General features: G+C 36.2%; 1 long non-coding RNA gene across 2 annotated transcripts; it reads right to left on the bottom strand.

The window, feature by feature from the left end:
• Positions 1 to 8,264, bottom strand: LOC141458302 (uncharacterized). Of its 2 annotated transcripts, XR_012460880.1 has the most exons (4): positions 8,158 to 8,246; positions 7,897 to 8,044; positions 3,040 to 3,445; positions 1 to 1,276 (listed from the first exon to the last, which is right to left on the bottom strand). It is a non-coding gene; the product is annotated as an uncharacterized lncRNA (long non-coding RNA). The 2 variants fall into 2 exon arrangements; XR_012460879.1 differs by lacking the exon at positions 7,897 to 8,044 and having other exon boundaries at positions 8,158 to 8,264.
• Between the last annotated feature and the right edge of the window lie 876 nt (positions 8,265 to 9,140).

Genomic DNA, 9,140 nt, shown 5'->3' with positions numbered 1-9,140 from the left:
AGTCACTGTATATTTATTTTATGTTAACAAAAACAGTTACTGTGCATCAAATGGTGAATACCCAAATTATGCTGAAAAAATCGTCCACCAATGTTGCCAACTTACCATAGTTGCGGTATAATTCCCTAAATTCTGATAGCGCTTCTTAATAATTTGCAATAAAATAAATAGTGCTATTCAAAATGGACTTACCCCACTTTCAAAATCAACACAATTGAAATATTGTTGACCAAATAAATTTCTAATAATAAATTTATGCTGATATTTAAATAATATTGATTGTTAATTGATTAAAAATAGAAAATTATGTTAATTTGTAATAAGATTCAACTTTAATTAATGTTTTTACAAAATGGAGTTGTCTCACTTTCAAAATCAACGGCTCATATAACCATTAATTGTCAGATCAAGTTAAAAAATAAGCATACAGAAAAATAAACAACTAGCCCATTACAAAAAAGAGAAAAAGAATATTTTATAACAATGTCCACTTACAGGTAAGAACATGCAAATTAATTATTGTAAGGACAAGGTCAATAGGTCATATAAAATAAAATAAATGAAAGAATCATAGGTTATCTAAGCGCACATATTTTATTGTGTCCTTTTTTTAAAAAGATAAATAGAAATGAATATCTTTACATAGTCATTGGATGCAAAACTTCTTCGCCCACATGTACGTACATGGTCACCACACAAGTTAGGTTCAACCATCAACAACCTGCATTAGTACCTCTTTAAATGACATAAGTTTTCTGTTTGTTTTCACTTTCAATAACTTTTTTGTAACATAAAAACTATCAACATCCTCTTGCTAAGATTTGAAACGGATATCCTTTATTAGGACTTTGCAATTAAGGTAAAGAAAGGGTGTAACTGGAGGAATTATCTTTACAGGACAATAACAATGTCGAAGTTAGTTGCTTTTAAAGAGCAAACCTTTTTCTTTTTCTATTTATATAACTAACCTGCCGACAAATCTGGAGTTTATAATAATATACTGTTACAAATTTACGATAACCTCCTCCTCGTCTGGTTCCCATCAATTCTCTTCAGCAGCAGAACAAAAATGATTAGTCTGTAATCTTTCATCATTTGTATTATCGTTTCAAAATACTATTGCAATCACACTGTACAATTGTAAATGTAATTATTGTAATCTATCTTTCTCCTCTGTTGTTATAATTAGTTATTTGTACAGAATAATTACTTTCTTGGAAAGCAAAACTGGTGGCTCTCTCTGATAAAAACGGAAATTGAATTCTTTGGAAGATATCTAAAAGAAAGATGAAATGTTAAACTTCCGTTGACTTTTCGCTTTGTGGAGTTTCACTGACCTCTTTCCGCTTTTTAGTACATCAAAAACAAACACAAGCAAATATAGATGCGGCCGGTTCGGTTCATTTAATAATAAACGACTGATTTACACTTCCAGTAACAAATGGCTCCAAGATGGAGGAAGGTGTGAGAGCGGGAGTGCACGGGGTGAAGCCGAAATGTAGCTATTCGGAAACTAGCTACAGTTTTTCAGGCTGGGCTAGCTGCAATTAGGTTCTGCGTTACCGAGATTAACGTGCGAGGAATTATTGATTCTAAGGTCGTAATCTTCTCGGACAGTCAGGCTACTCTACGAGCTATTAGTACCCTACCAGGTCAACTCAAGGCTGGTTTGGGACTGTCTAGGTGCCCTGAAGGAAATTAGTGACCAAAATAAGGTCTTTCTTGTTTAGGAACCTGGTCATTCAGGACATAAGGGAAACGAAGCGGCAGATTTACTGGCCAGGGAAGACTCTGCGGGACACTTCGTTGGCCCGGAACCCTGTTTTGGGGTTCCGAAGTGTGTGAAGTCCGCGGCCATTAACTTATGGGTGCAGAGTAGGTCTCAAGATTGGGTAGAGATAGACGAAGGAGTTCATAAAAGACTATTCGCCGAGGCTGAATGCAGAATTAATCCGTCAAGGCCGCGTGGGGCTATAAGGATGATTTTAGGCCTATTAACTGGCCACTCTGCAGGCTCAGGAAGCACATGCATCGCATGGACCTGGCAGATGGTAGCTTTTGCAGGTTCTGTCAGGAAGAGGAGGAAACAGCACTGCACGTATTGTGTCAGTGTGAGGGGCTCGTATGGCTAAGGATGTTACTTCTCGAGGAGGAAAAACCAAGGCCTGAGGAGCTTTACCCAAGAGTCGCTCTCCAGCATTAGGAGTCTGATTAAAAGGTCTGGAGGGTGAGTTTTAGAGTGAGGGGAGCCACAATAGATCCAAAGGGGTCGCAGTGGCGTAGGCCTTGAGGCCGCCCTAGTTTAATCTATTTACAATTCCATACTAAAACCCACCTGGAAGTACGATATTGGACTGTGCGGTTCAACGAAACGTTCTAATCTCCGACGAATTCAATCGCTTCAGTCTAACATTCTCCCCTGAATCGTTAACGTTTTATTTTACCTTTTAAATCTAACTATCCACACAGACTTGGAAATTCCGTTTGTAGGTCCAGGTTTTACTCTCTATAGAAGTTTTCATCAGAACTTGCTCTCTCATTTTCAATCCTCTTGTCCGCCATTTATCATCTCCATCACCATCCAGATCATCCCTCCCAGACGATTAAAATCAGCCTGTGTCCTCGCGATTTTCTCTCTTCTGAAGAGAGTAGCTAATCCTGGGAGACGACTTAGGGAGCGTTATCACTGGGTAACTTCTCCCCTCAATTAGTGGAGTTTTTAGTGGTGTCAGTTATTGTCATTGTTACTTATAGCGTATCTAGCGCTGGTGTAACTTAACTAATAAATTTTAAAAATTATAATAATTTTTCATAATTATAGCGGGGATCTTGTTTTTATCTTCTTAAAATAAGTTTTGATCCGCAATGGAATAATCAATATGGATGATTTTTGCTGCTGATTTAGAGGGAACATTCTTGTAAACTCAATAATTAGGAGAAAGTGGAAAATGAAGACTGAAATAGATAATATTTACTATTTACCTTTCTAAATCTTATGCCAAGACCACCCAAAAAATAAACAGAGTGAACAATGCCTACCTGATCCATAACTTGTTTACTAGTTGTGGAACATCTTGTTCAATATCTCCTAGATTAGATGTTATGTACTAACTTAAGATGCTCTTTGTTCTTCCAAGTTGAACTTTTAAAATAGAAGAAACCACTCTTTAACTTCTTCTTCTTCAAAACCTTGTTATCTATTTTTATTTCTTCTTTTTTTTTACAGTGTAGTAGCAGTTGTTATACGGGCTGCTTAACTGGAGGTTGTGTTCTATCCAGCGTGGCTTGTTGCTCCAGCAGTGGTCCAGTCACGATTAAGTGATTAGCTGGCTCCATATGTACATATTTATAAATCTGAATGATGGAAGCGCTTCGTGGCTAGAAGCTCCAATATATAACCAGCAGAACTTTTAACCATCTGGATTTTAAGTTTTAAACCAGACGCCTGTGAAAACGAAGAACAAATTGCAATAAATAAAGATCTTCATTTATTTTGGTAAATATACAAATTTTTAGTCATAAGTAATAATCCAGTGCGTTTTCCGTGTAAAATGTATAGAGGATGTTTAACATAATACTTCGGGAGGCAATTCTGGGCATCATTTGCAACAAAAAAAATCTATATAAACTATGGCTCCATTCTGCTCTGTTTTATTGATATTTTTAATTTTATGTTTTTTTTCAAGGTACTACTACTTTTTAGCAAACAGTTGTATATATTTCTCAAACTATTATAGCTAAAGCAATTTCAATAAGCTCATTATTAGAAAGAAGGTTAAATTTCCTTTTAAATAAGCTAATTTTCAAAATAATAATATCAAGTATTTCACTTTGTGGCCCAAACATAAGAAATAGCAAGTTTCTAATTTTTTCCAAAAACTTCGACTTCATTTTTCTCAAAAATATTATATAAGGTTAAAACGTGCACTACTCATGAAAAACATCTACATACAAACACCTTTCGAAGGGTATACCATGAATAGTAAATTTGCAACCAATAACAACCTCTTGCAAAAATTATATTAGTTATACATAGAAATGGTCCTACTGGTTCACATTTGGATAAGAAGCCCAGTAATTAATTGTTGGAACATGCCAATAGATGGACTTTGGATAATATCAGGAGTTATCACAGAATCAAATAGCGTGGTGGGTTGTCAAACAGGAAAGTAGAATCTACAGGATTAGGATGTCTTGATAGATAAGTGTAGGAGGTAAAAAAGTGGGATAGGATTAATTTGGAAACAAAAGTATGTTGATGTCTATTTGGAGGGTATTAACATTGGTTACGTAGAAGTAGAAGTCTGAGTACTTGGGAGTTAAAGGATTAGTTTCGTGTCCTCACTGTGGGTTCAGTCAAGGAAGTCCACTCAGATTCTTGTTCAGTTCTTGTTCAGACCTTACAATCTTAGCTCCTGTTACTATTACTTCTTATTTTTAAATCATTTTTCTATTAATTTTTTATATTCTGCAAAAATCAATGTTATTACTCGTCATTTTAAGGGAAAGGAGAATGTGCGGGGTTCGGCTTAAATTTTGCAATTTGACAGTACTCGTGTGACAGAAAGAGAAAAAGCGTCGAAAAATGACCATGCAAGGATTTGTTCGTTCAGACTTGTTTGTTATTTAGTTATTTATTTCATTTTCAACGAATGGTGAGCTGAAGAAAAGAAGCGGGTAAATTTACTTGTTAATTCGATTTTTATGTTTCAAGTGGTTCTGAATTCCAAAAATTTTACAATTAGAATTAAATGATAATCGTATAATCGAAGGAAATCGGGAGGCGCTTTAAGCAAGACCGCTAGGCACGCTGTTTCGTAACATTTCGTGCATGTTTCCTATTTTGAAATGTCACGGCCAGAGTGGCAAGTAGTTCCTGTTTTTTTGTTAAGCCCAAAATTCAAATGAATGGATCTAAGGGCATGTAAACTGCAATTTATCTTTGAAGGTTCATTGCACATAGTTAATTAATCTTTATTTTTTTATTCATACTCAACCAAATATATGCATTTACATAATACATACATGCGCACATGCATGTACACCCAGAGTGGAGTGAACGATGACTATCCAATAGTTCGCCACGTTGGCAAGCTTACGCAGCAACCATCCTAGGTGGTCGGCTTTATGTGTTGAGATGGTCGCGTGGCCACCGCTGCTTTACTCTGAGCCGTGGATTTGAAGGAAGTGTTGTAGTAGACATGTTGTGGATCAGAGGGTTGTAATGATTGTGTAGATTTGTGTGGAGTTTTGTGTAGCAAGATTGGGCTATTTCAGAAGCGAGAGGAATATTTAGATCAGAATGTATTGTGTGATTAGAGACGTAGAAAAGAGCGTTAACTATTGTTCTCAGTCTGCGGTATGGATTTGAAGGAAGTGTTGTTGTAGACATATTGTGGATCAGAGGGTTGTAATGACTGGGTAGATTTGAGTGGAGTTTTGTGTAGCGAGATTGGGCTATTTCCAGAAATGAGAGGAATATTTAGATCAGAATGTATAGTATGATTGGAGACGTAGAAGGGAGCGTTAACTATTGTTCTCAGTCTGCGCTGTGGATTTGAAGGAAGTGCTTGAAGTAGACATGTTGTGGATCAGAGAGTTGTAATGACTGTCTAGATTTGTGTGGAGTTTTGTGTACCGAGATTGGGCTATTTCAGAGACGAGAGGAATATTTGGATCAGAGTGTATTGTGAGATTGATGACGTAGAAGGGAGCGTTAACTATTGTTCTCAGTCTGCGATGTGGATTTGAAGGAAGTGTTGTAGTAGACATGTTGTGGATCAGAGGGTTGTAATGATTGTGTAGATTTGAGTGGAGTTTTGTGTAGGAAGATTGGGCTATTTCAGAAGCGAGAGGAATATTTAGATCAGAATGTATTGTGTGATTGGTGACGTAGAAGGGAGCGTTGACTATTGGTCTCAGTCTGCGAAGTGGATTTGAAGGAAGTGTTGTAGTAGACATGTTGTGGATCAGACAATTGTAATGACTATAGATTTGTGTGGAGTTTTGTGTATCGAGATTGTGCTATTTCAGTAACGAGAGGAATATTGAGATCAGAGTGTATAGTATGATTGGAGACGTAGAAGGGAGTGTTGAACTATTTTCATAGAATTCCACACTGTAAGGTTTGATTAACGTAATTATTTATTATTTTTTTAAATTAGTGCACTGCCTCTTGAAGTGTTCTCTTCCATACAGGTAACTAAGAGGAAGAGATAATCTAAGAGGTCAGCAGCTCCGTCTCTTCAAAGTGGTACTCGCTTCGGCGGTACATATCCTGAAATTGGAATTACTCTTCAAAAAGGCAAGAGAAAGTGAAAAATAAAAATGAATTTAAAAAAAAAAAATAAAAGATTTATTTCCTTTAATTTGAAAGTGGATTTGTGAGGACGGTTAGGTTGGGTAGGATGAAAAGGAACAGATCAAGATTAAGAAGACTAGTTGCTGCGGGATGCTGGCTGGAGTAGCTAGAGCTCTCAGCAGAGTGTGAAAACATGAAAGATAGCTCTGACTGGAGAGGAGGTCTAGCGAGTAAGGAAAGACGCTGATATATAATTTTTGTTTATAGTGGAGCCCAGCAGCATAAGTAGCTACTAAAGGAGAAATAGCAGTGAGCAAAATAGTAGGGGAGTAGTTACTTCGTGCCCGAGTGTTTGGCTTAGAGCACGAGCTAGTATGACGTCAAACGGCGGCGCGGGCCCGCGCTCACTTATTGCGCGCGCGCGCGAGGTAGTATACCGTGGGAAGATAGCGGCCCGTGGAATGTGGCACGCCTGCCAACTGTTATGTGCTATCTGACAACCGCTCGCGTCTACTCACACACATACACACAGACATCAGCAGCTATCTCAGTGGCAGTGGCGGCATCTATAGCCCCCCCCTCGCTCCTCAGCACTCCCCTTTATATTAGTAATATTAAATACTGGACTATGTGTTAGTGTACACTGTAAAAGTGACTTCCGCTCCCACGCCCTATTCTGGCAGGCCTGACATACTGGCCACTATATGGCCTTTTAAATGCACACTAATTAGCTGCACTTAACCCCTGCACAGACAAATAAACACAATAAAAAAAAAAAATAATAAACAAGGAAAGCGTATATTACTGAACAACAGAAAGCAACAACAGCGCTAGCCTTAATTACTGAGTCCTAACTGAGTCCATCAACGTTTAATGAATCTGCCTGTAATAAATGAAAGCTACATTTCCGTTTTAATAGCAACAGGTAATAAAATCCATTAAAAACCAAATTACTTTCTCTCACTTCTCGTAAGTGGAATGCAATCGTGTAGATTCATTTTAAAAATTTTATTTCGTGCTCTTCACGAACTCTTCAAACGCACATCAACCTATTACAGGACTGGCTTATCAAATGGCGAATCAAAAGTAACGTTATGAAATCAAAATATATAGTATTTACTCTAAGACGAAAAATCCTACCTCCCATCATCTTGAACCAAACTCTTGTACCAACTGTGGACAAAGTACGCTAACTCGGACTGCACCTAGACAAACGGATGACGTGGAATCCCCAAACTAGACTGAAAAGGCAAGAAACTAACCCAGTGCTACAAAACTTCTCGCCAGACTACTTGACAAACGATCTAAACTCATCTTACAAAACAAAAGACTCTTATACCTTCTGTTACTGCGACCTATTTGGTCATACGGCATTGAAGTATGGGGATCGACTAAACGTTCCAATTCTTTACGCATCTCAAAAATACTTCGAAAACTACTTAACGCTCCATTCTATATTTCTAACCTCACCATTCATAATGACCTCAACATCCCTTTCATTAACGACCTTACAAAAACTCGTTTCTTAAAATTTCATTCCTTTACAGCAGCTCATCCTAATCCTTTAATTGAACACTTATCTTCTTCCACGTTACCAGGTTATCCTCCAAGGAGATTGAAGAGAAGATGGCCCCGCGACCTACTCTCCTCATGACAGCATAGCGATCTGTTCACGTTAATGGAGTGACGCCATTGGGTGCCTTCTCCAATCTTCATTCAAGACACTATATTACATCACATTTGCTTGTTGCAGCAACCGTTGCAGTCGCAAATTTATAAAAAATAAATTTAAAAAAGATTATTTTGAGATTTCACCTAAAATAACAAATTTTGAGATACATAAAATTGATTTTTACCAAATTATTTATACCATCGCTCTAATAATACAATAGTTTTTTGATAACAACTAAAACCTTGGCATTTGAAAGTGACAGTAGAATAAAATTCGAATATTAAGTTTAAGATATATTACAGCTGATTTTATTGAACGTATTGAAATTTCATATTTAGTTGCCACGTTAGGACAAAAAATAAATAAATAAATAAAAAAGTCATTCGAAAATATCATTTTATTTAAATTATTTTTCAGTTTTTAACTTTAATCTTGGCATTTTTACTTTTAGCAGTGTTGTTAGGAAGAAGTATGATCTCTTTGAAGTGCAGTTTCAATTTATAGTCTATAAAACTAAAATGTCTAACCAAAATTACTAGTTAAAAGAAATTCAGTTCATCTCATGGAAGAATTCAATGTTTTTTATGTTTCTAGACAGTACTAAACTTTATCACTTTGTTTCGAAACGTTTTGCAGGTAATTTTGATTTTGTATAGGATTCTAAAGCATCATTAGTCTGTTACACATTGTTCACCGGCATCATCAATACGAGAGCGTACATATTTCGGAGTATTGTGTACACTATTTCGGAAATTTGACGTAATAAGTCGTACAATTTCTACGAATAGAAAGATAAACCAGTTCTAGCTTAGGTTATTCTTAGTTCAATATTTATGGTGTGTTTATCTGTGGGAATAAAACTAGTTTTGTCGTAAAATAAAAATTAAAATCTTTTTTTTCCTATCGATGCTCTTGCCCTTAAAACATATCAGTCAATCTTTACAACGAAGCATCCTAAAATTCTTTATTCATAAAAGTTTAAGAACATAATATAAATTTATTATTTGGCCTGAGACAATAAAAATAAAATAAGAATAGAGTAAAAAAAAATAGTCGATAACCTTAAATTATATAGGAAGAGAATACTATGCGGGTGATTAGAATAAGATTATCTTACACGATGTCTTGCAAAGTATTCTAAGAATGTTATTTACATTATTCTGTTTT

This window comes from Rhodnius prolixus, unplaced genomic scaffold, assembly GCF_049639745.1.
Source record: "Rhodnius prolixus isolate KJV_2025 unplaced genomic scaffold, Rpr scaffold_5, whole genome shotgun sequence".
Classification (NCBI taxonomy): domain Eukaryota; kingdom Metazoa; phylum Arthropoda; class Insecta; order Hemiptera; family Reduviidae; genus Rhodnius; species Rhodnius prolixus.
Note: the sequence above shows the minus strand (reverse complement) of the source record. Positions and strands in the feature narration are given on the sequence as shown.